The 27410-nt window shown below is 38.3% G+C and overlaps 1 protein-coding gene across 3 annotated transcripts in view; it reads left to right on the top strand.

Annotated features, from left to right (window-relative positions):
- The window catches only part of NELL1 (neural EGFL like 1), a 293522-nt gene that overhangs the window by 101315 nt on the left and 164797 nt on the right, over nucleotides 1–27410 (top strand). The gene's annotated exons all lie outside the window — the stretch shown is intronic.

Genomic DNA, 27410 nt, shown 5'->3' with positions numbered 1-27410 from the left:
ATATTAAACAACCTGCCCCCTTAACAACGTGCTCAGAAAAATAGTATTAAACAAGTGGGGGAAGAATTAATTCCATTGCAAAGTTGAATTTCAAGATAGTGAGATCACTTCTCAAAGGGGGCCCTTTTTGAATGCATGAAGTTGAGATAATCAAAAAAAGGAGGAATTGGTGCTGGACTATTCAGATTGTCTATTGTTCTCCTTCATTGGTGTGTTCTTGTATTGGCATGCTAAGGTCATGCTGTCATGACAACTTCCAAAATACCTTTTTTCAAGTGCTGTAACCTAAAATGTTTTCTAGAGAGTAACATCTGTGTAAGATGTATTAAACTTAGGCAGTGTACATTATGCTGGCAATCATGAGTAGGGTTAGTGTGAAGGGATATGGAGACTTCAACACAGAAATGGTGATCTGCTGTACTTCCTGGTGTGTTTCTGTGGACCAGGTATTTGTTTGAAGCAGTCCTCCTATGATACAGAAGATGCTGTTTCTGTAGCTGAAGGGCTGTAGCTGAGGTACTTCAGTTGATGTTCCATCACAGGAAAAGATGCAATATTCTCTTTTATTTCTCTGCGTTTTCTGTGCTTGCTGTTATTTTTAATAATGATCTACATATTAGAAAATGGATTGATGAATCAACATACAGCACATTTCTTCTTGTCTTTGCCTTAGAAGGCTTTTTTTAATGCTCTTGTATATTAGTCTGCAGTATTTACTCTTTTGGCTAATATAGGAAGTTTCAGAACTACTTTGTAAAAAAAAAATAAAAATACTACTACTACTAATAAAAATTCTCCTAGGTTTTTCATCTAGTGGTACTAGTGATGGAATGGACTTTTTTTGACAAGCTTTTAAAGTACACGAAAAATTGGAAGTCAAGGTGAAAGGATAAAAGAGGTGTGCATGGACTGGGTTTAAATAATCTCACGTTGATTAAAAAAAAAAAAGCTTAAGTGAATAGGATTGCTTTAAGCAGTTCATAAAGATATTTGGTAACTTGTTTTTACAAATCTTGTGGTATTTAGTCAGTTCTCTGCAGACAGAAGTTTGCACACTCCTGTGTATGCACTTTCAGTGCCTGTGAAAACAATTTGTATACGTTTCTTTTAGAAGACAGGCAGCCTATTTGTCATTTTTCTTTCCTACAAAAGGAGAAAAGTAAGGGAACTGCTGTATAAGGGCACTACAAAGTCTGTGCAAAAAGCAAAAGACAGTTTCAAGGCTCCTTGTCAGCCACAATGCAGAATTGAGTACTTGTTCTTTTTCTCCTTTTTAATTACAAGCAATATCCAGTGTTCTTATTTATCTAGTAGCAGATTGTCTATTTTCCTTTTTTCTCTACGACAAAAGTTGAAAAACCTCGAGTCAAGTAACTCTGGTGTTGACAGTACATTAGTGGTGGGGTAAAAAATGAGCTTTGGGAAGAAATTAGCTTGAATTTGTATATGGCCTGTGTTGCAGTGAATTTTGGAAGGGCAAATCATATCCCTGACTTCTTGTATGTATGAATAAAGCATGGCAGAACTGAATAAATCCAGCTTTCTTTGCTATCTGAGACAGTGATAGAGGAAAGAGGATTTCTAGGTATTACAAAATTGTAAATTTGGTAGATGGAGAATGGTTCTTAGAAGACGAATACCTTTTTCTTCTTGTTACCAACAAGAGTAGCCACAGAGTGACAAATTGGTAGCCCAGAGATAACTTCTTCCAGCCCTGCAAAGGATTTCATTTCATTCCTTAGAACACTTTTCTGCAAAATTGCTTTGTATGCTCCTCTAATTTCATTTATCTCATCTGTGCTTAATCTGCTAGGTAGAATAATTTCATAGGTAGCTTTATAATATTCTCGAAGACATGGTAAAGCTGTTATTTGAATCAGTGAGATCACAGACGTGCATCTGAAGGTGGAATCTCTTAGTGTTGGTACAGAGGAGTAGAGAATTTCTGTGTGTATTGTGTAAGAACTGAATGAACGAAACACCTGAACAAGAAGTAAAACCCAGGGAAGATATCTTTTGTAATTCTGGTTTTGCCTTTGGTATTCTTCTGCCCTTAAAATTAAAAGATGACATTACGGTTTCCTTTGAGACTGTGAGATTAAAGTAGTTTGTACTTAAGATGCATGCCTATAAGTGGCACTTAAGCTCCAGAACATTCTGAACTCGAAATTTTCCAAATTTCTTGTTTCTGCCATTGTACTTAGAACACTTGTGTGCGAATTCTAATGCATGGTGTTATTTTATGGTTATTCCTGCTTACTCTTACGTTTAATTCTGGTGTATTGTTGACCTTTATGGCACCATTTTGATCTTGCAAGATCTCTGACAAGTTGCATTTCAGTTAGCTTTGCTTTATTTATTTGGAAAATAAATTACAAAAATAACCCTGAGAAGCTCTTACCATTTCCAGCCATCAGCTCTTTGTGTCAGAATGCACAGGTGAATGTTTATTCACTATTAGGGATAATGTAAGTATTTTTAAGGAAGATTGTTTCTGTAAATGAGTGCACAAAGCTTGTAGAGAATGAAAGCAGAAAGCAGAGATCTGCTTTTATAGAATACAGACATATTCAAATACACAAGTTTTTTTCTTGGTCCACTTGCATGTGTTGTATATGTGAGACAAATCACTTGCCATTTGCAGAGCAATATATACAAATATGTCTCAGTTTGGCTGAGCTTTAACTTCAGATGAGATACTTAGGTGCAAGTGTTAAACCAGTGTTCTTTTACTTCAGTCACGTGGATAAATTCTGGTAACTGCACAGATGACCAGAGTCTCTGGTGACTGATATGACACGTGCAGCTATGACTTCTTAGCACACCATTTAAATCTGTCATGTTGATTCTTCCAACATGATACGTGGTGTACAGGAGATAAGCAAATATACTTTACTACTTAAAAGCTAGAATGCTTCACGGTTTAGGACTACTTCACAAACACCAACAGGACTCTCCTGAAAGAGCAGAGAGAGGGGAAAGCATTGGCAAATGAAGAGTCTGGAAGCTCAGAGACAAAATGAGAAAAATAAAGCCAAATCAGTTAAAATCCACGCTTGTCACTGGCACGACTATCCTCGCCTTCTAGATGCTAGGAAACAAAGAGCCATGTCTTCTGAGAAGAACTTGGTGAGATTCTGCTGTTGTTTCCCAATAAAGAGCAAAAGCAAAAATCGCTTTTTTCTCCCTCCCTATTTCAGTTCTGTGTTCTTCACTACTATCTAGCTTGAAATTCTGACAACCCTTTTCTGCCTGTGAAGTTATGCTGGTACAAAAGGGATTATTACCTAATTGTGGCTGGATTCTGATTCATTGTGGGGGCTGCTTAAATCTTAAGTGGAATAAATCTCCCTGTTAGGATAAATGCATGTCTATTCTTGCTGACAAGAGTGCATCAAACAAAATTAGTATTAATATCCTTTGCTCCATGCAGAGCTAATCATGCCCCCAGGAGGCATCTAGTATGAGTGATACTGTAGCCACAAGATGTCTTGTCATGCTACAAAGAGGTATTTTTTCCTTTCTAGTTCACTAATGTCACCCCAGAACATTCTTGTCGTAATGGATATAATGTAGAAAAGGATTCATGGACTAAAGTGAGCCTATAAGATTAATATTCTCAGTATTATGTTGGTAGCTTTTTTTTATTTCCCTGTATGCTGGAGCAGGATGACATGCTGTCTAGGATATCTTCCAGTTTGTGGTGATGAGTATAAACAGGCTGTGTGAATTTTAGTTGATCTTCTAGGAGCAGCTGACAAAGTAAAGCTATTATATAAGAACATGAAGAAAACTTCTGTGTCAGAAGCAGCATTTTTAGGTGGTGATTAGGACAGAAATCTTGAATGAGGCTGGTTTGCCCTTAAAAGGCCAAAAATTCTAAGGCCACATGTACTGTTGAGAATGCCTGATACTACTTTCCACCCCTCCTTCCCCCCTTCTTTACTGGTTAAGTTGCCAGTGATAGGAGATCTGTGAGGAATGTACTTCTGTGAGATTAATTCAGCAGCATTGTTAGTTTCTTTATATGCTCTCTTAAGGTCACCACACTGATGTTACTTCAGCATGAAGAGTTAGCGAGCTAAATGCCTTAATGTTGGTGAGAACTGTTCTATTTTTTGTCCTGATGGCGTGCTCAAGGATCCCTTATGATGTTCATTCAAAGGGAACTTCAGACTTAGTCACTTCCTTCCTTCCTCTGTCCGAAACATTTTATCTTAATTTGTCATTACGAAATTATTGCACATTATTGCTCTTTTCAAAAATGTCACATAAGCTGTGAAATATTAACTGAAGATTAAGTACTTGGCAGAAAACCTGTTCAGTTTGTATTTACAGTGATCTTATTAGACTAACAGGTTCTGGGGAGATGACATAGAGGTGAATAATTTTGATAATCTTCATCAAGAAAATCTTAATTAGTTTACTTAAATGAGTGGCAACAAAACTTCCTGCAAGTGTCACTTGACTGATACAGTTTCTACTTTTCTTATCAGTGTCTTCCCCAATCCAATCTGGCTGATATGTTCTAACAATTATTATTTTGTTTATTATGTATCTAACAATTACTGGCAGAATGATGCAGTGTTATTTTTCTTATAAATTGTTTCTCCTTTTATAGTAAGCTAAATAGTACTGTTATACCTGTACTTCAGTGTAGTGATTAAGCACACCTAGAGAAATAGGCTGTATGCAGACTTTTTTGGTGTGAGTTCAAGTTAATCCACAATATGCCATCTCCTACAGAATATTTTTGAAATCAGTAAGTAGGAAACAATTTATATGTATATATAAAAAAAATTATCATGCACTTAACATGTAATTGATCTTTTGTTATTCTTAATTTGAGTAGTCCATTGTGACTCACTGCGCACAGTAGAAATTCCAAAGTACTGATCCTTCACTCCTGTCTTTTTCCTTCTTCTAAATAAGCAGACCTAAGTTACAGGATTAATGAGAAATTTCAACATCCTCCTTCACACTTGTTGGCTTAACTCAGCTTCATATTAGCTCGAACTCAGCTTCACATTAACTCTTTGACTTTTGATTTTCAGCAATGCATTACGGTTGGACAAGAGGAATGGTTTGACTTAAAAAATCTTTTGACTTAGAAAATCTTTCTAATTATGGCCTGGAATTATTGGCCTAGAAAGCTGCATTTGTGTAGTCTATTTCATGAAGCAGTCTAAATGTCCTGAGGTTGGTTAGTTGACATTTTCCTGTAAGGTTGGGTTAGCAAACTGTCACTTGTTTGGATATACTTTCTATAATCAGCAATAGCAGTTCTTTATTTATGGTTATTCTTATCTATGTTAATGTTAGCAATTGCAGTGTTAATAGCAGTGCCCATTACGTACTGCTGGGGCTTTGAGATGACAGAGGATGAACTGGGGTCGTCAGCTCCTTGCTCTTCTCATTTCAGGTCATAGTAACAAAACTCCCAGTTTTGTCTGAAGTTCATTCAGCTCAAGATATGAAAAGTTGAAATAATTTACTATTTTGTAATATAATTTCTGTTACAATTATATAAAATAAATCTTTCTGGGATTGTGGCTTGTGAAGTCAAAAAGATGGAAACTGGCAGCAAATTTGAGAGTTGTACTTGAGAAACCCAAAGCTGGGTGGTATGAAGCACTCTCTTTGGGCTTTAAGTGGTTGATATAGGTCAGGCGTTTGGGGTTTTATAGCACAGCCAGAACAAAAGCTGCTCCATGGTATTAACAGGCAGAGAGTCTTCCCCAGCAGAGGTAAAATTACTGTAAAGTCTGTGTCTACTGTCTACCATAGCATTGAGAAAGGCTGTATTTCAATTTTATGGCTAAGCATAAAGCTTTGGAGTCAGTAGACCCTCAAAAACATGAGTGAATGTCTGCATTGAATTTGCTGTTCTAGATTTACATCTGTGAATGAGAGCAGAAAGTATTCCTGGGGCTTCTAAATCTTTCAGAATTTATCACATGAAGTAAGACAATCCCAATCACAAAATATATCCAGTAAAGACTAGATCAGTCTGCTCTTAGTTGCACTAACTCACTTGCAAATAATGCTTTTCAAGGGAACATGACCTCTTTTAAGACGGTGAAAGTCAACACGGCAAAAAATGACTGGTATTGACTAATGAAGTATGGCTGTTCCTAGAGTTTGTAACAACCTAAATTGAAGATGACCTTTCTTATTTTATACTGCAGTCTCATCAAAATGAGTCTTATGTTTTTGCAGAATTAATTCGTCCTGTAAAATGTAGAACATGTTGTCGTAATACCATTATTCTCATCAGTGTTGCCTTTAAATTCATATCTAGGTACAACCCTGTTAAGATTGAAGTCAATATCAGAGATGTATGAAAACCTTGAGGAGAAAACTGACTACTCATTTGCCCATGAGCATGGAACCGAGCATGCAGCATGGACAGACCAGGTGAACTGTCTGCCTGATCTACCGTACCACCATGCAGTGGCTTTCTGCAGCTGCTTCTCCCTTGCCAGGCATACAGTCATCTTTCTGCCACAGCCTGATGCTGCACGTGATGCCATGGTAGCTATGGGCAGTTGGTGTGATTAGGATTGGGGACATTACCACGTGAATTATCTAAGCTTTTAATCTGGTAATGCAGGAGATCTCATTCTTAGGTCTGTAGAACAATATTGTGTTATCTTACTGCCCCATGGGAAACAAGAATATTGATTGACTTAGGTACATAGTACTATTGTGGTATCGACTTAAGACAATAAGCTTTGGTCCTCAGGATTCTGATGCTAATTTTCAAACCACATTGAGTTTTCCTGTTGTGTGCGTCCCAGACACACAGTGCCCCTTTTCCTTTTTGTTTCTTTTCATTTAAGCTTGATGATGTCAGAAATAGTTGTGAAATTCTTTCCAGAAAGACAAATATATTGAAAAATTCCACTCCAAAGATGCTGATGTTCATACAGCTTTGGTTGGAAAACACCTATTTTCTGAAAGCAGTGCAGAAAGCAAAGCAAAACATAGAGGAAAAAGGCATGCTTTTTCTTTTTTTTAACCCATCCTCACAGAAATTAGGAAAAAATAGCCTTATGATATTATTAGTTTTGTTCCAGAAGACCAAACGCACAGCAGACTTTTAATGAAAAAAGGAAAGAAAACCCTGTTGCTATACTGCCAGAAAGAAGAAAATATTGAACCATGCAATGTGACTTCTGTTATTGTTCTGAAGATGAGAGAATTCAATGAGAGTTACCTCTTACATTTAATCCTTTGATCGTTTACATCTTATCTATAGACGGCAACTTAGTGTACAGAACTCTTCCCAAGCAGTTTAAACAGACTGAGAAGTAAACCCAGTCTTGCATGTGTCCTTTCAGGTACAAGGCAACTGGCAATCCTTAGTTGATGTGTTTCTTGCTGTATGAAGTAAATTAATTTACTGTGCAATTCTCCTCCTTTGACACTGACTGTAGAATTTCCATTGCAGCTGTCTTAATTTCACTACGTTGTTGATTGGCAGGTGTCATTAACGTTATGTAGTAACACAGCTTCCATGTGGCAGTGATATATGACTGTGGTTTTAGATGGTTTCCATTGGCTTGACTTCCGGATCAACTTCTGATGATTATCCTTTTGTTTGTTGTATACTCAACAAAAAAAGCAACCTTCCTCACAAGGTGTTACTTCTTCCTGCAGTCGATGTTCACTAAATGTCTTAGTAAACTTATGTTCTGTACTGCATAGATGTACATATATGCTTAACTGTATGCCTTGGATACTTAGCAAAATTAACTAATGTTAAGAAAATGGGACAGCTGTTGGTAGGAAAGAATTGTGTTTGTTGCAAATACACTGAAATTCTGTGTTGAAATGTTAACAGAGGAAAGTAGGAGGAGGATGTAGAAGTGTTGTAGGCCAGTTCACCATATCTGCTGCAGAGACTCACTCAGTGGCAGTTTTTCAACCAGAATTAAGTCCTCACGTGGAAATGTAAAAGTAAAACAATAAAAATCCAACAGTAAAAATGCATTCCCATTTCATAAACAAACGACTTGATACCATTAAAAATATATATATTATTTATCTTTAAGTTCACAATTTCTTTAAAAGGTGCCTATTAACCTACTTTACAAGACTTTACTTGGCAGTGCCAGCTTCAAATTTCCATGCATGTATGTTTGTCAGTGAAAGTCCCTTCTTTTGTCACCATAACCCAAATAATGCATTTGTTCTTTGTTTGTGGGCTTTAATGAACGAGACTGCAGTTTCCTTGTACTATGACTTGCTAGTGGAGGAGACAGAATTAAAAACAAAACAGACTTCCTTCCTGAAAGTAATTACCTAGATGGAAAGATGGGGATAGCATGCTTGCTAGTGGATGAAAGTTTTCAAATAGATATTTTTTTTATATTAAGCAGATTCTGAAGCTTGTTGGAAATGCTCTATGTGACTCGAGATGGATTATTTATGTTATCAGAACTGTTTTTATACTTAAAAGTAAATTAGTTTAAATTCATATTCCAACTACCAATCTCTGGAAACAGTATAAATGAAATTACTTGCCATCCTCTGGAGTAACTTCAATTCTTTTGGTGTAATGTCATGCTGAGATTTATATGAAAATGAATTTTAACTTCTAATAAGGTAACCATATGCTTTAGAGTTGTTGTAATAAAGTGTCATAAATAATTATGGTTCCAAAGGAATTCAACCTTGCAACTGTCAGTTCTTCTGTTAGCAACTTGCATTTGAATGCGTTACAATCATTGCTATTAAAGGAAATCTCACTCCAGCAGAATTGCAATGAAAAGCCTATTCTGAGGCTGTTTGTCTGTATGGAGGGGCATGGGGGTGCCATCTCCACTTCAACAAATGCTTTTAGGTGTTAGAGGTGCATTCTCCTGATTTATATTGAACATAATTGAATGCCTTTCACGTAAAAGTTGGCTTTTTACTTTTGTCATTTGCCAAGAATAGGCAGATCATTTCTAATACAGAAGGAAACAATAGTGTTTTATTCACAATCTGTCTTTAAGCAGTTCACGTCTTTCTACTCTGTAGTTTGATTTACTCCTGCCATGTGACAACTCCAGATCTTTTTGTGTTCCAGGACTCCAGGTTTGGGCACAGGGAAGCGTTTCTGTATTCTTAGGTTTGTGGATGGAGGGTGGTTAGGAGTAGAGGGCAAAGTGCATTATATCATCAACTGCCATTTCACAGCCTTTATTTCTTTACAAGTTTACTCTTTTAAAGAAAAAAGAGTAATTTATTTATAAGAGGCCTAATTTATAAATGAGTTAAACAAAAGCCTGTTAATGTTGACTATTATTTGTAAGAGCTCATTGGTAGGAGGAAAAAAAATACAGCTATGACCCTTATAGCAAATTGTTCCCATTACATGTTTTGGCTCTGAAAAAAGGACTGAAATTCATGCCAGAAATTGTGATGTTTTAAGTCAGTCTTCCTCACTGTGAGCAAAAGGAGTTCCTGCTGCTCTTTATCCATTAAGACTTGGACTTGGTATTGCCAGTGTTCTTTCTTCAAATTGTTATAGTTCCGCTCCTTACCTCATGCAAACTGTGATATTGCCTTTTACTGATGTCAGCAGAAAAATTTGAAGAATTTTACTGGAGCAATGGCAATTTGTTACCAGGGAAGTGTTTGCATTAAACAACTGGAGCGAAGCAAGGATAGAAGTCTGAATGGCTTTTCTGACAATTACTGGGAGCTTGCTTGTGGCTGAGCTGGACTATAAAATGCTGAGAAGTATGTGCTTATAATAAACTGTTTTTGTTTGAATTTGAATGGAAATTGCCAATACTTTTATCCAAATCACTGAAAATGGCGTGTCCAGCTTTTAAAATTTAAAGTGAGGTGCTGCAGTCTTGTCTTTTTTTTATAAATCTGAATTGTAATTGGAATCATTCAGAAGTGACAGATGTATCTGTGACACGCGTGTGTGTTTGTGTCTGCGTGTATGAAAAAGTGTCTGTATTGCAGCACAAAAGATTTTGGGTACTCAGGAAGTGACTGTCAACTTTCTCATGAACCCATGAATGATGTGAGGATTGCTTTGATGTGTGTTTTAGGTAATTCTGAGGGCTAGTAAGGCAAATTTGAGTCACAGAGATTCTGACTTCCATTGATTTTCTGTGTTGTATAGAGCCCACTGATGTGTTTTACTTTCAAATTTTGTTCGCAGACTTTATTTGAGGTCTTAGATTTGTTAAAAGGTTGTGTCAGGCAACAGTCTCTTAGATGCTGTGATTTAATGTGGTTCCAAGGCCAAACCTTTTCATCTGAAGGTCTGTCAGTTTTAGGGAGAAATTCCTATCAGATCCTGTCCTTCCTCTCTCAAAGTACTGTTGCTTTTGTTTCCTTCTCAGACAGTAAGAAATCATGTTATCTTGAAGCCACATTCCCTTGATAGTAACAAAAAGCATTAATGATTAAAGTTGATCTAAAATCTTGTGGGTTGCGTACTAAATCAGCTGTCTGAATTCTCTCCCGAATGTGGGATTGTCAGAAATTTTAGTCTCTACTGTGATAAACAGAGTGAGCTAAAAAGGGCTGAATACCTTGTACAGATGCTTTCCCTGTGCTGTGTACTGTATGAGCATTTGAGAGAAGCTGTGGGATTAAGTACTGCAGCCAAGTCCAGCTACTTTCAATAGCCCAAAACAGCAAGGGTGATACATTTTGAGAACATGAATTTATGTTCTAGCAAATGAAAATGTCAATCAACACAAGATAAGGTTACTACGGCTGTCCTTTTCTTTCGTTATGATACGTGCTCTGTGAAGGACATCATTACTGCGGAGTTTATCACTAATGGTTTTTCACTATCTGGAAGGTCATTTCTTTTTAAAAACTAGTGGTTGTTCACAATTCAAGTTGACAAGAAAATTCAACGATGAAAGCACAAACACATGCCAGTAACAGGCCAGTACATCTATGTTAGGTGACTGGACAAGCATGTTTTGGGAGATTATTCCTGGAATGTATTCTGGCTGTGGCTGGGTAGCTGCTGTAATTTGGAGTGATTGTACCTAGGGGTTACAGGGACTCCACTTAATCAAATGTCTGAAGTTAGCTCTGCTTTTAGAAGGATACTGGACCAGACGACCTTCTGAGGTCCCTTCCAAACTCTTTTGTGTGTGTGCATTTCTTCTCTTATCCTATACTGTATTTTGCATCAGGAGCACTGGAGGGACATTAGATACTGTTAATTTTCTATGACTGCCCTTTGGAGAAGTGGGAAGTACAGAGGGGGCAACTCTTTTGCACAGGTGGAAGTTCTGAAGTGAAAAAAAAATCTGATTTAAGTGCTGATACTTGTAAGACTTTTTTTCAGCTACTTGATGCTCCAGCTGTCTTTCCACTGCTCTTAAACAATGGCTTTGAGGGTATGGATGTCCAAATAACAGACAGGGAGAGGATGGCTTTTGGAGAACTAGAAACCCTATAGTGCCCAGGGTCTGTAGTATAGGTAACAGGTACAGCAGCTTTGCTGCATCCAGAGAAGGATATCTACCAGGTGTTGTGTGTAGACCAGTTGTGGAATTAAAATTAAGGGCTTTGCTATGAGGTAAAGATGGTTTCAAAAGCAAGCAAACAAATACCGATAAACCACAAACCACCTCCTTCTCCCCACAACTTTTAACTACTAGTAAATTTTAACCTTCAGTCAAAAAATTTGAAGTAGAAAAATCGTTCTGCTTCATGTCAAAATACTTATTTTCTTTTATGTTTACCAGGAAATGTGTTTTGCCCTTTGTAATAGCTCAACTGAGGGCCCTTCTAGTAAATATCTGCTGTCTTTTTCTTTGTGTGAATTTATATTGTTTCCAGTAGATGGAAAAGCAAAATCTGTTCTAAAAAATGCAAGTCGAAATCCGTGACAAATATTGGTTTATACTGACACATTTTTCCCATAAAATCTAGCTAGTGACTTACTGATATGACTCGGGGAATTAGAAACTAATGTGCATATAAAAATAAGGCAAAAAAGGTAAGCAATTATTGGAAGAACCTCTTCTCTGCTATGTAGTTAAATGCCTATTTCCTTTTTGGAATTTCAGCAGGCACGATTTGCACAATTCCTTACTGACATTTCTCCTTCTGGTTTTTATTCAGATAAATTTGGGATTGAGTTTTACACTGATAGGTCCAGAAAGAGTGTCTATTTAAGGGCAAACTGTCCTGATTTTATTAAGAGGCATTGAGGCTTTGACATAATCCAGATGTACTTGGCTTACATTGGTGCAATTTTAATACATCTGGTTCTGAGGAGAAACAGCTGTAAGGACAGCTCCAAGTTGAGACATATATTTGTATTACATATTTGTATTGAGTGGTGTTTTCAAGTGGTAAGCTCTCTGCTTTTCCAGTGTAATTGATTTGTGGAAATATGCAATTTTAATGAAGAAAAAAATCCAACATGTTATTGTATTATTGTATTGTATTGAGAAGCTGTATTGGAGCTGAAACTAAGAATGAGATTGGCTTGTCCAATTGCAATGTCCTGCTAAGAAAAGGAAGGTAGAATTTTTCAAGTATAAAGGATCTGCCCGTTTCCTAGTGTATCTCTGTGCAGGTTTTTCTGTTCTGGTTTGCTGTCCGGAAGCTCTGATAATGGTGTAACGATCTTCCATGGTCTTGCTGGAGTGCTGTGGGGCTTATTGGATAAAGGTGATTGATAAGTCACAGCATGACAATACAAGAAAATTGCCTGAAGCAGGTGTAGAAGAGTAAGCATACTGTTTATACAATAAAAAATGTTTAAATATTCATTTTTATTTATTTAACGCTACTGACAGCTGAGGAAAGGTATTCAATAAAATATTCATGTGCAGATTTAATTTCTTGAAAGATAATTTCTCTTTCTACCAGAAACCTTACAGAATAAGAAGTCAATTTGATTTGGCTTTTTAGATGTATTTGAAAAATCTATTTTTGAAGGTACCTGCATCTATTTAATAATCATCTTCTTTGAACTTGGGGAAGAAAAGGATCTAACAAGAGATATTGATTCAGGTAATTGAATTGAGCACAGAAGTGTGTGCAGCGTCTATGGAAACTGGCATCAATATAAGTTATCTCCTATTGAATTGATGACTTTTATGATTTTTTTTCAGTACTCAGAAATTTTTCCAGTAAGACACACTGCCATTTTTTTTTTCATTTAGTATACCTATTCTTCACATCTGAAGGGTAAATTTGAATTTTACCCTTTGGTTGTTTTAGAAACCTCTACCCTTACTGCTCTTCTAAGTTTTCTTTCTAGTCTTAATTTTGTCCTTCATTTTCTAGATTAGACATCATCACTTTCCTTCTTGCTATTTCTGATTAATTGCACTTTTTTGTTTTGCTTTATTCTCTTGAAGATTTGCTTTTTCATACGTCGTCCTGAAATCTCTCACTGAAGCTGTATGGATTGCATGTCAGTTGTCCTTGTAGAGATTACTGTTCTTCAATAGTAGAAACTGGATTTTCTTACAGGCTTAAGAAAGTGCTTGAAAATGATTAGGGTGAAATCGGCTATATTAAATGTATGTTAGGTTTACATATTCTCAGTGCTAATTCTTTTTTTCTTGCTTGGATTCCTTTAAATATGTTATTGTTTTGCTTAATGTGCTCTAAAACAAGCAGATGCCTTTACCCTGAAATGCAAACTCCTTTCTATCTCTCATTTTCCTTAGGATTGTTTACCTGTCATTTTCATTTTCATTTATTTGTTAGCCTAACTCTTATGACTGGTATTTTTCCCTCAAGCTTTCACTAGAGAATGCATTTGTACATATCAGTAGCTTTACATGAATGCAAAGGAATGTCTTCAGATGTGAATGTGAGTTGGTGTTAGCTCAGAGACATTAATTACATTTTGGAAAAACAGAGATCTAATCTGTAATGAGGTTACGCTGAGAAATTATCATGCTCTTAGCATGTGTAAAGCAGGCAATTTCCCAAGGCAGCTCATGTCTGTAAGGGCAGTTGGAGCACATGCTTGCTCATTGCTTTGCATGCATGGAACTGAAGACACAGGGCTTAGGTTAGCTGGATTCTTGCTTCTGCTGACCAAGAGAGGTTGTGAAGTCAGACCTATCACTGCCGTGGGCTGGTCAAGAAGTAGCTGTTGCTTTTCCTGCCTTTTCTGTTTCCTCAGGAACAGCATTGTCTGTTCCTTGCTGCCTTGCATTCCAGACTCCACTCTTAAGGTAGGAAAGCTCCATTTTTTGCAAAGTTGATTCAGTTCTTCAGTTCTTGCTTCTAGTTTACATTTCTTTTTAAAACATCTCAAGACTACATTGCATCATTTGAGCAATAGGAATCCCACAGCAGCCTGAAGTTGTTACTAATGTATTCCCATTACCAGGAGTAGGAGTGGTTGTGAATCTTTCTCTCCATGAAGTTCTTCTTTGCCAGTTGAATATGGACTGAAAAAAAGAATTGCACACTTGAATGGTAGTTGAACAGGCAAAATAGAAAACTGTGCAAGTGTATTAGGAAGATGAAGATCATTGCTAGATAGATATTAGTACCTGGGTAACTGACATTTAGGCTGATTCAGACTCTTAAAACAGTGGCCTTAGAGAGGCCAAATTCATGCACGTGAATTATTTTGTCTGTTTAAAAACTTTTTCCAGAACTATAATAAAAAGTTTCCTCCATTTACTTGGGCACAACTGACATGAACTTTTGAAGGTCAGGCCTTCTGCTCTGTTCTGCAGCTTGCTTTTAACCCACTACCCCTTAGGTGACTTTATTTGCTTCCAGTCTAGCTAGCTGAATCAATGCTGTCGTGAAAAGGTCAGCAGTAATCTGAAATGCAGTTGGTTTGTGGAAGAATGTAAAGCACAATTTCTAGTCTTTCCTCTAGCTACGAGGATCAATTCAGAACCTGGCACCACAATTGCATGATTTTCATATAGTGATTTTTCTTTATCAACAGTAATATTAAATTTGGGTAAAAAAAAAATGACATGCCTTTTTGCCTCCTAGGGCAGCTGTTGTTAAAGCCAAGGCTGCAGTGCACCAAAAGGGCTTTTAATAATTAGCACCTTGCTGGTTTTGTTTTACTGTCAGTGCTGTGCTTCCTAACAGCTGGTGAAACATTGGATTGCATAAAGATGGGCAAGTTCTGTCAGTATAGGAAGCAACATACTCTGTGCCAGTCAGCTCGAACTTCTGTGTTGCGTGTGTGCAACTTGCCCCCACCTGATTGCCAACTGATTCTGGCAGCTGTTTCTCAGTTAGTGTTGACATTATTGGATGTTCATTAATGTGCAACAGATGATGAATGTGGAGACAGACTGAACATCCTCTCTCATTAAATACTGGGAAACAAATGAATTTCTGTTTCAGGTAAGTAGAATTATTTTTTGTTTAGTTAACACAAATAACTGAAGCTCAGTTACATCTATTTTGCAATTCTCATAGATCTTGAAATGAACTAATGAGGACGATGAAAAAGAGAACTGTGTCTTGGAGTGCATGGGAATCTAATCAATGTGTATTCCCCTGAGCTATATCTGTTTTGTGCTAGGTTGCCATTGATTTTAACATTTCGGTGTTAGCCATAATCCCCTTTGAACATAAATAATTCCCTGGTAGTTTCTCCTGTATTTGAATTAATTCTAAAGTGATTGACTTGAGAACTCTTTATTGGGCATTTTAAAATAAATCTCTGACTACTATGAAATCAGTGAGTATGTTGGACAGTTGGACAACTTTCTCAGTTGATGCTGAGAAAGCCTTAGACAGCTATAAAGTGTCCAAGTTGGATGCTGAAAGAAAAGCAGAAATCTTGAGGGAAAACCAATACATTTGCAGTAAACTATGTATTTTATTAGTTAGTATGTTGGTTACAGTTCTTAATTCCCTGAAGTTATAAAGGAGGCTGAGGTGGCATCCAGTTGAGTCTGAGGCTGGAGGTGTGGGTATATACCCTTCTAATTTAAGAGTGCGAGGGGCTTCAGCTCTCTCTTGTCTTAGAACTTGAATTAGTTGAAAAATGTTTTTGAATCTGTAACCTGTTTGGTGCCATTCCTTTGACTTCAGTCTTAAAAAATATTATTATTTAATTGAAGATGTGATACTGAAATTGTTCTGTTGAGACAGGAAAAGCAGGCATCCAACAACTAACCTAAGTTGCTGGTGGTGTTATTGCTTGCAACATATAGCAGTGGGCAATATTTTGACCTGTAGATAGAAGGACTTTATAATCTGTTAAACAGTTTGGAGCTACAGGGGATAAAATGAGTTAGGGATGATTTAACTGAAGCAGCATTAGATGCTATTCTTTGATATTCTTGATTAGGGGTGCGTTTAAAAACCTGGGGGGGAAATGTGTTCTACCATGTCAGTTTTATGTCTTGTCATAGGAATTTGGTTTATGTAGTAGAGTGTATCAGATGAATGCTTTGCTATATCAAGAAAAAAATCCTTGCTGCTTTGAAAAATTGAGGATATATTTCTGTTTGAGTTGGTTTAACCAGCAATAGGACTGAACTGATGTGTAATGCTTAGCTGAATTCTTGGAATAATGCGATGTTTTGGTAATCCTATGGACAGGAAACAGCCTGGGTATGTGTACGAATCTGCATATTATTAACCTGGATTGATGTGCTTGTGATGTGTTGCTAAGGTGTTCTGGAAGGGTGGGTGAGTTGCTCTCTATGTTAAGGAGGGGATAAACTGCAGGGAGCTCTCTGAGAAATGATCAGGAGCAGGTTGAGAGCCTGTGGGTTAAAATTGGATATGGAACCAATAAAGGACAGCTGGTGGTTGGGGTCTACTATACGCCATCTGATCAAGAGGAGCCTGTTGATGAGTCCTTCCTGCATCAACTACAAGAAGTTTCATGCTCATAGGCACTCATGCTGATGGGGGATTAACCACCAGATATCCTATGGCAAGACAACGTGGCAAGCTGTAAGCAATCCAGGAGACTTACAGAGTCAATTGACAATAACTTCCTGGTTTGAGTAGTGGAGAGACTGACCAGAGATAGAGCATTGCTGGACCTGATGTTCATTGATGCGGAGGAGATTGTTAAAGATGTAAAGATCAGAAGCAGACTGGGCTGCAGCAACTGTGCCCTGGTTGAATTTGTGATCTTGAGAAACACAGGCTTGGCAAAGAGAGGAGTCAGGACCCTCAAATTCAAGGGGTTGAACTTCAGGCTGTTTAAGGAATTGTTGAACAAGATCTCATGGGAAGAAGTCCTTAGAGACAAAGGAGCAGAACAGAGCAGTGTACTCTGTGAGGATGCTTTTCTGAGAGGACAAGAGCTCTCCATCCTTCAGAATAAGAATGCAGGCGGGGGAGATAGGAAACTGGCATGGCTTGGCAAGCACCTGCTGGTCAAATTATGGGAAAAGAAGGGCAAGCACAGTCAGTAGAAGCAAGGGTGTGTCAGGGATGCTGTCCAGACTTGCAAAGATGGGATTAGGAAAGCTAGGGCACAGATGGAACTGAACTCATTGAGATATGTTTAAAAAAGAAATAACAAAAAAAGGAAAGGATTCTACAGGTACATAGGTGGGAAGAGGCAGGCCAAAAAGAGCGTACCTCCTCTGCTAAACGAGAAAGGAGAACTGGCTACAACAAATTTGGAGAAGGCTGTGCTGCTCAATGACTTCGTTGTCTCAGTATTCACTGGAAGCCAGAATTCTCACAATCTGCCTGATCAATCTGGTGGCCTTCTTTGATGGACTGATGGCATCGGTGGACAAAGAGAAGGCAACTGATGTTGTCTGGACTTGTGCAAGGCCTTTGTCATGGTTCCTCACCACATCCTTATCTCTAAATGGGAGAGAGACGGATTTTTGAAGGCTAGACTATTCGGTGGGTAAGGAATTGATTGGAAGGTTGCAGCCATAGGGTTGTGCTCAATGGCTCTATTTCCAGGTGGAGGCTGGTCATGAGTGGTGTTCTCCAGGGGTCTGTCTTGAGTCTGCTGTACTCTTTAATGCCTTTATTGGTGACATAGATGATGGGATTGAGTGCATCCTCAGAGTTTTCTTCTGACACCAAGCTGAGCGGTGCAGTTTATACAGCAGAAGGAGGGGGTGCCATCCAGAGGGACCTTGGTAAACTCGAAGGTGGGCCCTTGTGAACCTAATGAGGTTCAGCAAAGTAAAGTGCAAGGTTTTGCACTTGGATTGGGTGATCCCAGGTGTGTACAAACTGGGAGTAACCTTGAGGGTAGCCCTGTTGAGAAGGATTTAGGGGTCATTGTTGATTACAAACTGAACGTGAGCCAGAAGTGTGCAGCTACAGCCTGGAAGGCCAATGGTATTCTGGACTCTGTCAGAAGAAGGGTGGCCGGCAGGAGGGGAGGGGGAGTGATTGGCCCCCTCTGTTCTGCCCTCGTGAAGCCCCATCTGGAGCTCTGCATCCAGATCTGGGGTCCCCAACACAGGAAAGATGTGGAGCTTTTGGAAGGGGCTAGAGGAGGGACACCAGGATGATCAGGGGTCTGGAGCACCTCTCCCATGCAGATAGGCTGAAGGAACTGGACTTTTTCAGCCTGGGAAAGTACAGCTGTGGGAAGACCTTGCTGTGGCCTTCCAGTACTTAAAGGGAAGACATACACATGAGGAAAATCAACTTTTTGCATGGGTACTTAGTGCTAGAACCAAGGGGGAATGATTTTAAACTGAAGGGAGAATTAGATTGGATGTCTTAGGGAAGATTTTTACTGAGAGAGTGGTGAGGTGTTGGAACAGGTTGCCCAGAGAGACTGTGTTACTCCATCCCTGGAGGTGTTTAATGCCAGGTTGTATGAGGCCCTAGGCAATCTGATTTAGTACTTGGTCTAGCAGCTGGCAGCCCTGCCTGTGGTGAGGAGATTGGAACTCACTGGTCCTTGAGGTCCCTTCCAAATCAAGTGATTGTATGATTCTACAAAGTGTCTAAGTGGAAGTGGGAGGCAAATGGATGAGGCCAGGCTCTTTTCTGTGGAGTGTTGCAATAGGACAAGGAGGAATGGTCTAAAACTTAAATATAGAGAGTTCCATTCAAACATGTAGAAGAACTTCTTTACAGTATGGGTGTTGGAGCACAGGAACAGGTTTCCCAAAGAGGCTGTGGAGCCTCCTTCCCATCCAGATGCCTGCCTACCTATTGTAGGGTACCTGCTTTAGCAGGGGTGTTGGACTCGATAATGCCTTGAGGTTCCTTCCAACCCCTGCACTTCACTGATACTCTTACACCATACAATGCCACTGTAGTCATTGGGTAGCTAGGGGGTACCGTTCTATTCTTAGGGTCTTCTCTTACTCATGATGATATAAATCAGTGAATGCATATGTATATATATATCACATAAAATGGGAAGATCTAAAGACATATTTTAATTCTACAATATCTAGCACTTCTGTTTTGGGACCAAGCTTTCACTGTGCTGGGTATTATTCGTAGAAATGGTTAAAATGCAATCTCTTTTTCAGTAGGATTTATGACTCAAATGTAAGACAAGAGACTATTTTAGGTGGGAGGAAAAGAAAAATGTGGGAATGTGGTTTGAAACTGAAATCCTGGAATAGCTTCCTTTTTCTGCTTGTGTAAAATTCCGATTTTTAAGGGAGTAGGTTTTACTTTAAAATCTGTTTTTGTGAACTTAGCATAATTCTGTTGATACGGACTAGTTGTGATGATAAAAGGAAGGCAAGGATGTCTTTCTCTGAAAAGCAGAAAGTTGCACTAAATTCTTCTGTGTAAGTTAAGAATCTCTTCAGCATGCTTTGCCCACAGGAGAAGGAGTCCTGGATGCCTAGGTTTAGGTAAGATCTCAGCAAGGGTTTCCTCTCTGCCCTGCTTTAAAGAGTTGATGGTTGTTTGAAGGGTGCAGTGGCTCCCTTCCAGGAGCCACCCAGGGAGAGTCTGTAGTATTTGTCAGGGTTTTTAGACATTGTGGAAAAGGATGATTCCAGGAAGGTTTTGAAGGGAGTGACATGGTATGTAGTGATGTTAATTCAGAGCTAATCTCAATTACAATGCGAGAGAGTGAGTGACTGTGCTTGGTTTTTGTTACTTTGTAAGTAAAATTGTCTCAGCTACTTGTCATGATCTGATTCTAGTTGGGACCTCGTGGCACTGAACGAGTGATTCTAATTAAAATTGGAAAAGTACGTGATCCTTTTAAAAGTGAAAGCAAACAGAATAGAGAAAGACTTCAGTCAGGAAAAGTATGGAGAAGGTATGACTAAATCTTTTTGTTCAATCTAAACAACGTAAGCGTTGGGTCGTGTATTGACTTGTATATTTCTCATGATGCAACAGAGGAAGCTGCCAAGAGCAGGACTGATAAGTGCTATGTAGTATGTCATTTCCATGTGTTGGTTCTCTTGGCCACTGAACCTGCAGTTTGAAGGCTGTTCTGCAGACTTTTCTGATGCAAGAGAAAGCATTGTTCAGACCTTTCTGCAGCGCTCATCTTTGTTTTTCTAGCCTTTTTGGGCCCAGGTGTTGAGCTCAGCAGCCTGTACAGTGGTAGCATGACTACTTATGAGATAGATATGTGGTAATCTATATACAGATGAAATATGGCTCCTTAATGTTTCAGGATATTTTTCCTGTGAGTGCCTGGCAGGACAGAATGACAGAGCGAAGTTCTTGATGCGTAGTAAGCTGGTGATTATACTTAACTTGCAGCTGTGAAGTAATGAATTTAAACACAACATAAAGAGTTCAGATAATTTTGGCTTAAATGCACTGTTCCGTTTTCATGTTCCTGTGCACTTGGAGGTCAATTCTGATAATGTTTAACTGCCGCAGTTGGACTGAATGATGTCTGAATAGAGAGATGTAAGTATGAGGATAAATATCAGCATATGATCAAATTGTTACGTACTTATCAGTTACTTTGGTGCCTGTTTCCATTTAACGAGTACAGATGTCTCACACCAAGTTTCATGCATCTATCTCTCTCTACCCCCCAGTGACAGAGAAACAAAAGCAAGTTGTGCAAAGGCAGATTCAGGTGGGGTATTAGGAAAGCTGAAATAGTGGTCAGGTGCTGGAATGGGCTGCTCACAGAGGTGGTGGAGTCACTGTCCCTGGAGGTGTTCAGAAATGTGTACATGTGGTAATAAGGGACATGGTTTAGTGAGGAAATACTGATGGTGGGTGGTTGGCTGGACTAGGTGGTCTTGGAGGTCTTTTCCGACCTTGATGGTGATTCTGTGATTTTTATCTGGGCATTTTGATGTATACTGCATTCAGTGTTTATTTTATATGTATCTTAGGATCGTGGTTTTACCCACTGGTCACTGACCCTAGGGCTAGAAGTGAATTATTCAGCAGTCTGCTTCTGTGCTTGCCCTCCTGTCTATTGATAGGTGTGGCTCAATTATTAATAGCCATTTGTAAGAAAACTAAGTAGAATACAAATACTTCCCCAAGCCTTTTATCCTTTCTTTTCTTCCCTTTCATCATCTGTGCATTTGCATTACTTTTTCTAATGTCTTATTTTTTGAAGTTACTGAAAAGACCTCCTAGTTTCCTGTGCGTTCCTTAAATTCCATTTCAGTGGAACTAGAGCTCGGTGTGCTCTACCAAAACCAGCAGCTGATTTCCAAGGCCTGGCATTGTTGTGTTGCCACGGTTCCCCACGTGCTGAATCCCAAGAACGTGTCTCCCTGGGTGTCTGGAGCTGTTTGTGCAAAGCAGTAATGGTGCAGATACATGCTGATTGCCATAGGGACGGGCAGTGCTCCCAGCCGGCGGCTTTAAAGGAAACAAACAAAAAAGCTTCTGTTTGCAAGGCAGATGAAAAAGCATGCAGTATAAATGGTATGTTCTCACAAGGCAAAAGTTGTATTAGGAGTACAATTGGCCATTGCAGACATGGTATTTTTTCCAATGGAAACTTAAGGCGACATTGCATGAGCTGTTTGGCATGAATAAAAAACCCCAGCACGGTTCTTCTGAGCCAGTAAGGCAAACTTGAATCAAGTTCGCTGGGATTTATTGTGACACTTCGAACAGCAGTAATCTGCACATCTTGGGTAGGTGACAGCCTGGGTTATTGAGTGTTGCTCTGTTGATCAAGCTTAAAAATCACATTAGGTATTGTTTTTAAGGTCAGGAAACAAGACTTTTTCAGGACAGCAGTGTTTACTTAAATTATTATTAAGATATAAATTTACTTCAATAATTAAATTATCATAAGAGGGCTCATATGTTGACAACTTCCTGATTTGGCAATTGAAAAAAGTCATTCTCAGCTTTGCAATGTGCTTCTTCTCTTACGATCTGTACCTTACTCTAATATTTTGTATATGTGGGTCTGGATTTTTAAGAGAACTTCAGTGTAAGATTTTCCAGGATACTCAGGTAAGCAGTCTCTGCTTTTTGTCTCTCTAGCTGATGGAAATTAATAAGAATGCTCAGCCCTCTTCAAGCCAAACTTTTTTGTCGAGAATGTTGTATCACAAGGAGAAAATGGTTGAGATTTTCTTCTGTGCAAATAGTGTACCAGTGACAGCATGAGCGCAGCATAAAGGATATGTACAACTCTCAGGCTAGACAACAGCTGTCAGTGCTTTTCTCTTGCCTTGGTTAATAACCTGGCCATTAATCTTGTTAGTGAAATTTTGCTCTCTCCTGATTAATATTTTTATGAGGAAGCATAAAACAACTCCCAAAGTTCACCCGAAGATGAGTTTGCTCTGATTTTTGAAATGGTGACCAGGGAAACAGCAGTGTAAATCCTTTGGAGTGTAGGAGTGAACTGGATTTTCAGTGTGTCTGAAAACATGACTGGGCTGCTGCTTTTTCCATTGAAAAGAGGAGAGGAGTGGGACGGTTTCACTGTTTGGAGAGGGGTGAGAAGGATGGAGGGAGGGTCAAGTCCTAAAGGTATTTTAGATCTTAATCTTCTATTGTAAGGGCTTAAATTCTTACAACTTTAATGGGTGTTCTAAGTGCTTAACAAGGAATTAAGAGCCTGCACACCTTGGCACCCCTTGGTGCTCATTTTCTCAGGAAAATGTGTCCCCTGTGGAATGGAGGGGGGACTTATAAGCTTTGTAGAGGTAGGATTTCAGCCAAACCCTTGCCATTATGATGGTGTTTTTTCTTTTTTCCTGTATCACACTTGCTAACCTGAATCCCATACTGTTAATCACCAATCACTTACATATGGATATCTTGGTACCTGCCTCAAGGCTGTAGATTTTCATGTAGGAAACAGACACCTGCTTCATCTTGGGGACATAGTAATAGTTATGTGACCTCTAAAATAGCAGTCTGGATGCAAGCTTATCTACCTCTGTTATTTGAGTAAACCGTGATATTTGGAAAGACTGCATGTGTGCATCAAGTAAACGCTTACAGTAATTATCTCAAGTGTCAGTTGAGCAGCGCTCTTGGCCAGCTCAGCATGAAGATAAAAATTAGGGTAGTAATTTAGGAAAGAGTGTGCATTTTTTCCATTCTTAAATATGAGGGAAAATAAATATATGTAAAAAAGTAAATATGTGTATGTTTGGTGGCCCTGCCAGGCAGGGGGGTTGGAACTACATGATCCTTGAGGTCCCTTCCAACCCGGGTGATTCTGTGATTCTGTGATTCTGTAAATAGAAATGAGCCAAGCTTTTTCTGAGATGTGTTGTCTACTTGAATAAGTCACTCAATCCAACAAAAAAGATTTGATTTAGGTATCTCAATAAATACAATCAATAGGTGTAATTGAAGTTTGTGTTCTTGTTAGAAACTTATGCACAATTTTCCCAAAATGAGAGAGAAAGGTAAACTAACAGCTGTGTCCTCACTGAAGATCTTAAGTGCATGGTATAAGATATATCCTTACATTCTAAAAATTACAACATATTTTATTGTCCAGTTTGGTGTAATGTGGAGCAATGTTGAGGAGATGTGGGAGACCACTGGATTACATTTGAGCAATGGATGATGTAGATGAATGAATAATATACTTGAAGCCTGTGTAACCCATCATCTGTACAGAGAAGAGTGAGGGAAGAAGGTAACAGGAAATAAAGCCATAAAGAATAGCAGTTTTTCATTCATGCAGTGTTTAGGTGAGTGCCATGTGCAATGACTAACTGTTGTCCTTAATAGTTGTACTTAATTGCTTATAATTGTGATGCTCTACCTGGAAAAAACACAAAACAAAAAAGCCAACACAATACCTGTAGTGGAAAAAAAAACAAAACTAGGAAGGTGCATCTGTAGGAGCGCTAGCATTTTTTGTCTGAAGGGATGATGTTTCAATAATCTACATTGTGTGAGTGTCAGTGAGTGAGTTTTTTGACTGATGGCAATAGAAGCAGCAAATAAGAGAAACTAGGAAATTCATTTTGAAATAAAAGCAAGAGGAATCTGTTGTTAAATTAGAATTTCATCAGACTTTTATGATATTCAGCTGTCTTGTGGCTTGTGCTTCATTTACTGTCTTCATTAAAGGCTGAGTGACTTTATATCCTAACTTGAAAAAATTCACAGAAGTAAAATTGAAATTGTTTGGCTTGGAATGTTTATAAGCTTGATTGTTTGAGTTCTTTTATTCCCTTTGAGTAAAGAGTACTCTTCTCTTAATGCCAAGTTTCATGAGCTGGATTTAAAAGTGCTATTCTTTACCACCTACAGAGATTCAAGGTCCTTTAGAAGTCCTTCCAGTTCTTTTGTACTTTTTTTTTTCTGCAGATCATTTGAAATAGAATATAGGGGACAATTTTACAGCATGTTGCTTGTCTGCACAATTTTATCCTTTCCAACAATGTCTAAGTGGAATCAATACTGATAGCTAAGATTTTATACCTTTCTCACAAGTTAGCATCCACTCCACTCCTTCTGTAGCCTCACCTCCATAATGAGATCTGAGATTAGTGAAGATGCCAGTTTTCAATGTGCAGGTGGCACACTGAAGTGGTCTTCCTGTTGAAGTCGGGTCCTGAGGAACTGTGTTCTGTTCTTCATAATTTCTTCCTCAAAAAGCCATTTTGCTGATCATCATCAAGGAGAATTTATAGAGAGAATCTTGCGTAGGAGGGGAAAAATCTATTTGTCAGTATTTTAATTTATAAAAATACACTGCCTTTGCTGGTCTGTGCTAATACATCCCCTCTTTGCTTATCTTTTAAATGTTGATGAGATGCACAAGCTTTCAGGCTTTCAGAAATTGACTGTATGAACATCCCCTCTTCCAAGCTGTGAATTCTCATGTGCACTGGCAGAGCCATGTAGGGAATAAAAATATTAATCAGCCTCCCTTATAATTTCTTTCACATACTTTTGTACTTCCACTTACAGATAAGCCAGTGCAGAAAGGTAGGAAACTGATCTAAGAGGTCACTATAGCATGTTTTGCTTGCTTTACAATGGAGAGCTGGATAAAAACACTCTGACTTATGTTTATCTAACCTGGTCTTCAAACACTACAGGAAATGGAAACTATACAGTTACTCTATTACACTGACTTTCGTTCTCTTAGCTTTTCTAACAACTCATCTAAGATGCATTATCAATCCCCTAATCATCATGGATACTTAAAATGGGTTATTTCATCTGTAGCAGTAGCACTTAAAGATTGTTATAATGACTTCTCCTCTTCATGGCCTAAAACCACCCAGTTCTTTGAGGAAGGCTATGTTAGCTTAACATCTGGGTTTCCTTGGGCTTCCTCCAGTAAGTCCTAATCTGACATGTACAGCCTGAATCTGGAGGCGATGCTCTTAAGTGATGCATTGCAATGCTGAGGGGAGCAGAAGGATCTGTTACCATTCATGTTTCTTTCACAGTGGAGATGGCCTCATTTTGCAGCAGTGTGATACTGACTCATCGGATGTTGTATGTTTAATCTCAAAACCCTTGAGAGTTAATTAGTTACTTTGAAACAACAACAAAAAAAATCTCATTTTGGGCTTCCTTCCAGTATCAGTGTAGTCTTATTATTTTTGTGCTCATGTGTAAGCTGGCTGTTAGCATCACTGGCAAATTTTGTCTGTAAACTCTTTATTTCATTATGTAGGCAAAAACACTGAATAATAATTGAGTGTCAGGACAAACCCTGTGTAAACTGTTCTTAATAACAAGTTTTATTATTGAAACAAACACAAACCTCACAAGCAGCTGATAAATGATTTTAGAACAAGATGTGTGTCACAAGAAATCCTTAGACTGTTGATGTCTTAATATCACTAGGAACTTCAGTAGCAAATTAAAGAGTAAAAGGGCTAAAATGTTTTGTATCCTATCATAGGTAAAGTAGGTTCAGTGTTAGGCTTTCCAGATAGTCTTCATTCTTATCACAAAATATAAATATTTTCTTACTTACACAGCAGTGCGCATGCTCAATGCTCGTGGTGACCACTGCATCTTCTGGGAGTTAGGAATGTGGATGCTCAGTTGATTCAACTGTATCTGTCTGAATCTTCTGTGCCAGTTCAGCTAGCTACACCAAGCTGGGTTTTAGCTTTTAATCCTGTGAATAGTCCCACTGAGTAACCTGGAGCCACTCAGGTACTTGAAGTTGAATACATGGTGAAGTGCTTTGCCAGTCTGTAGCTTTGCATTTTGTTACACTCTTTGAAGATATTTCTGTTGAGTAAAGATATTGTCTTGAAAACTCTCAGCTCTGCAGGATCACAATTTCATGAATGTCAGGCATTAGAAAACTCCTTTGTTCACGAAGCTCTAAATAATTTGCAATTTCTCCTAAAATTAAGAGGAAAAAGCTGGAGCTTTTTCTTGAAAATCTAATTTTGTAGTGGTGCGCAGAAAGCTGGAGCTGTGTTTATATTGTATAGAAGCTGTTATTTCAGCTTCCCTTATGTTTTCTGTTCTTGTTGAACTGCATTGTATTTGTCACCAGACTGTCAGTTCTTAGCTTGAACATGCTCACACCTGTAACCAGTCTGGAATTTTAAACAGTGTGTCTTAAAAAATGTTAAATAGATTAATTACAGATGTAGATGAGGACATCTAAAAGTCCTTCTCTATACTGAAGCCAGACCACACTGTCAGTTGTTACTGTCAGACTCAAAGGAAATCCATACAGCAGTTGGTTTGGGCTTGCTGCAGTGCCGAAGTAATAAATAAAAAAAAACAAACAAACAACAAACAAATTAATAAAAGTGCTTACAAAGCACTTCAAATATCATGGGCTTTGCTTTTGTTCAGTGTTCGTTGTCTTGGGTGGCTTAAACTTTTCCCTTTTATAATTTAAATGAAAAAAAAAAATCAAAGCATTGATCAATACCTGATTCAAGAATAACATATATCTGTTTAAAAGAGAACATTTGATTTAACTGCAAGTTTTTGACCAATGAGAGACTCATCAACACACTAATTGTGTATATTGCTCTTTTCATGTATGGTACCAGCTAATAGCCAGTACATAATGATATGTCAAGCTGTGGCTTTAGAGTTGAAAGAAGAAAAAAAGAAGAGGAAGAAATACTTAATCCATTAGAAGT

Source organism: Lagopus muta, chromosome 6 (genome assembly GCF_023343835.1).
Source record: "Lagopus muta isolate bLagMut1 chromosome 6, bLagMut1 primary, whole genome shotgun sequence".
NCBI classification, from domain to species: domain Eukaryota; kingdom Metazoa; phylum Chordata; class Aves; order Galliformes; family Phasianidae; genus Lagopus; species Lagopus muta.
The sequence above is the reverse complement of the archived record's forward strand: the minus strand, read 5'-3'. Positions and strand labels throughout refer to the sequence as shown.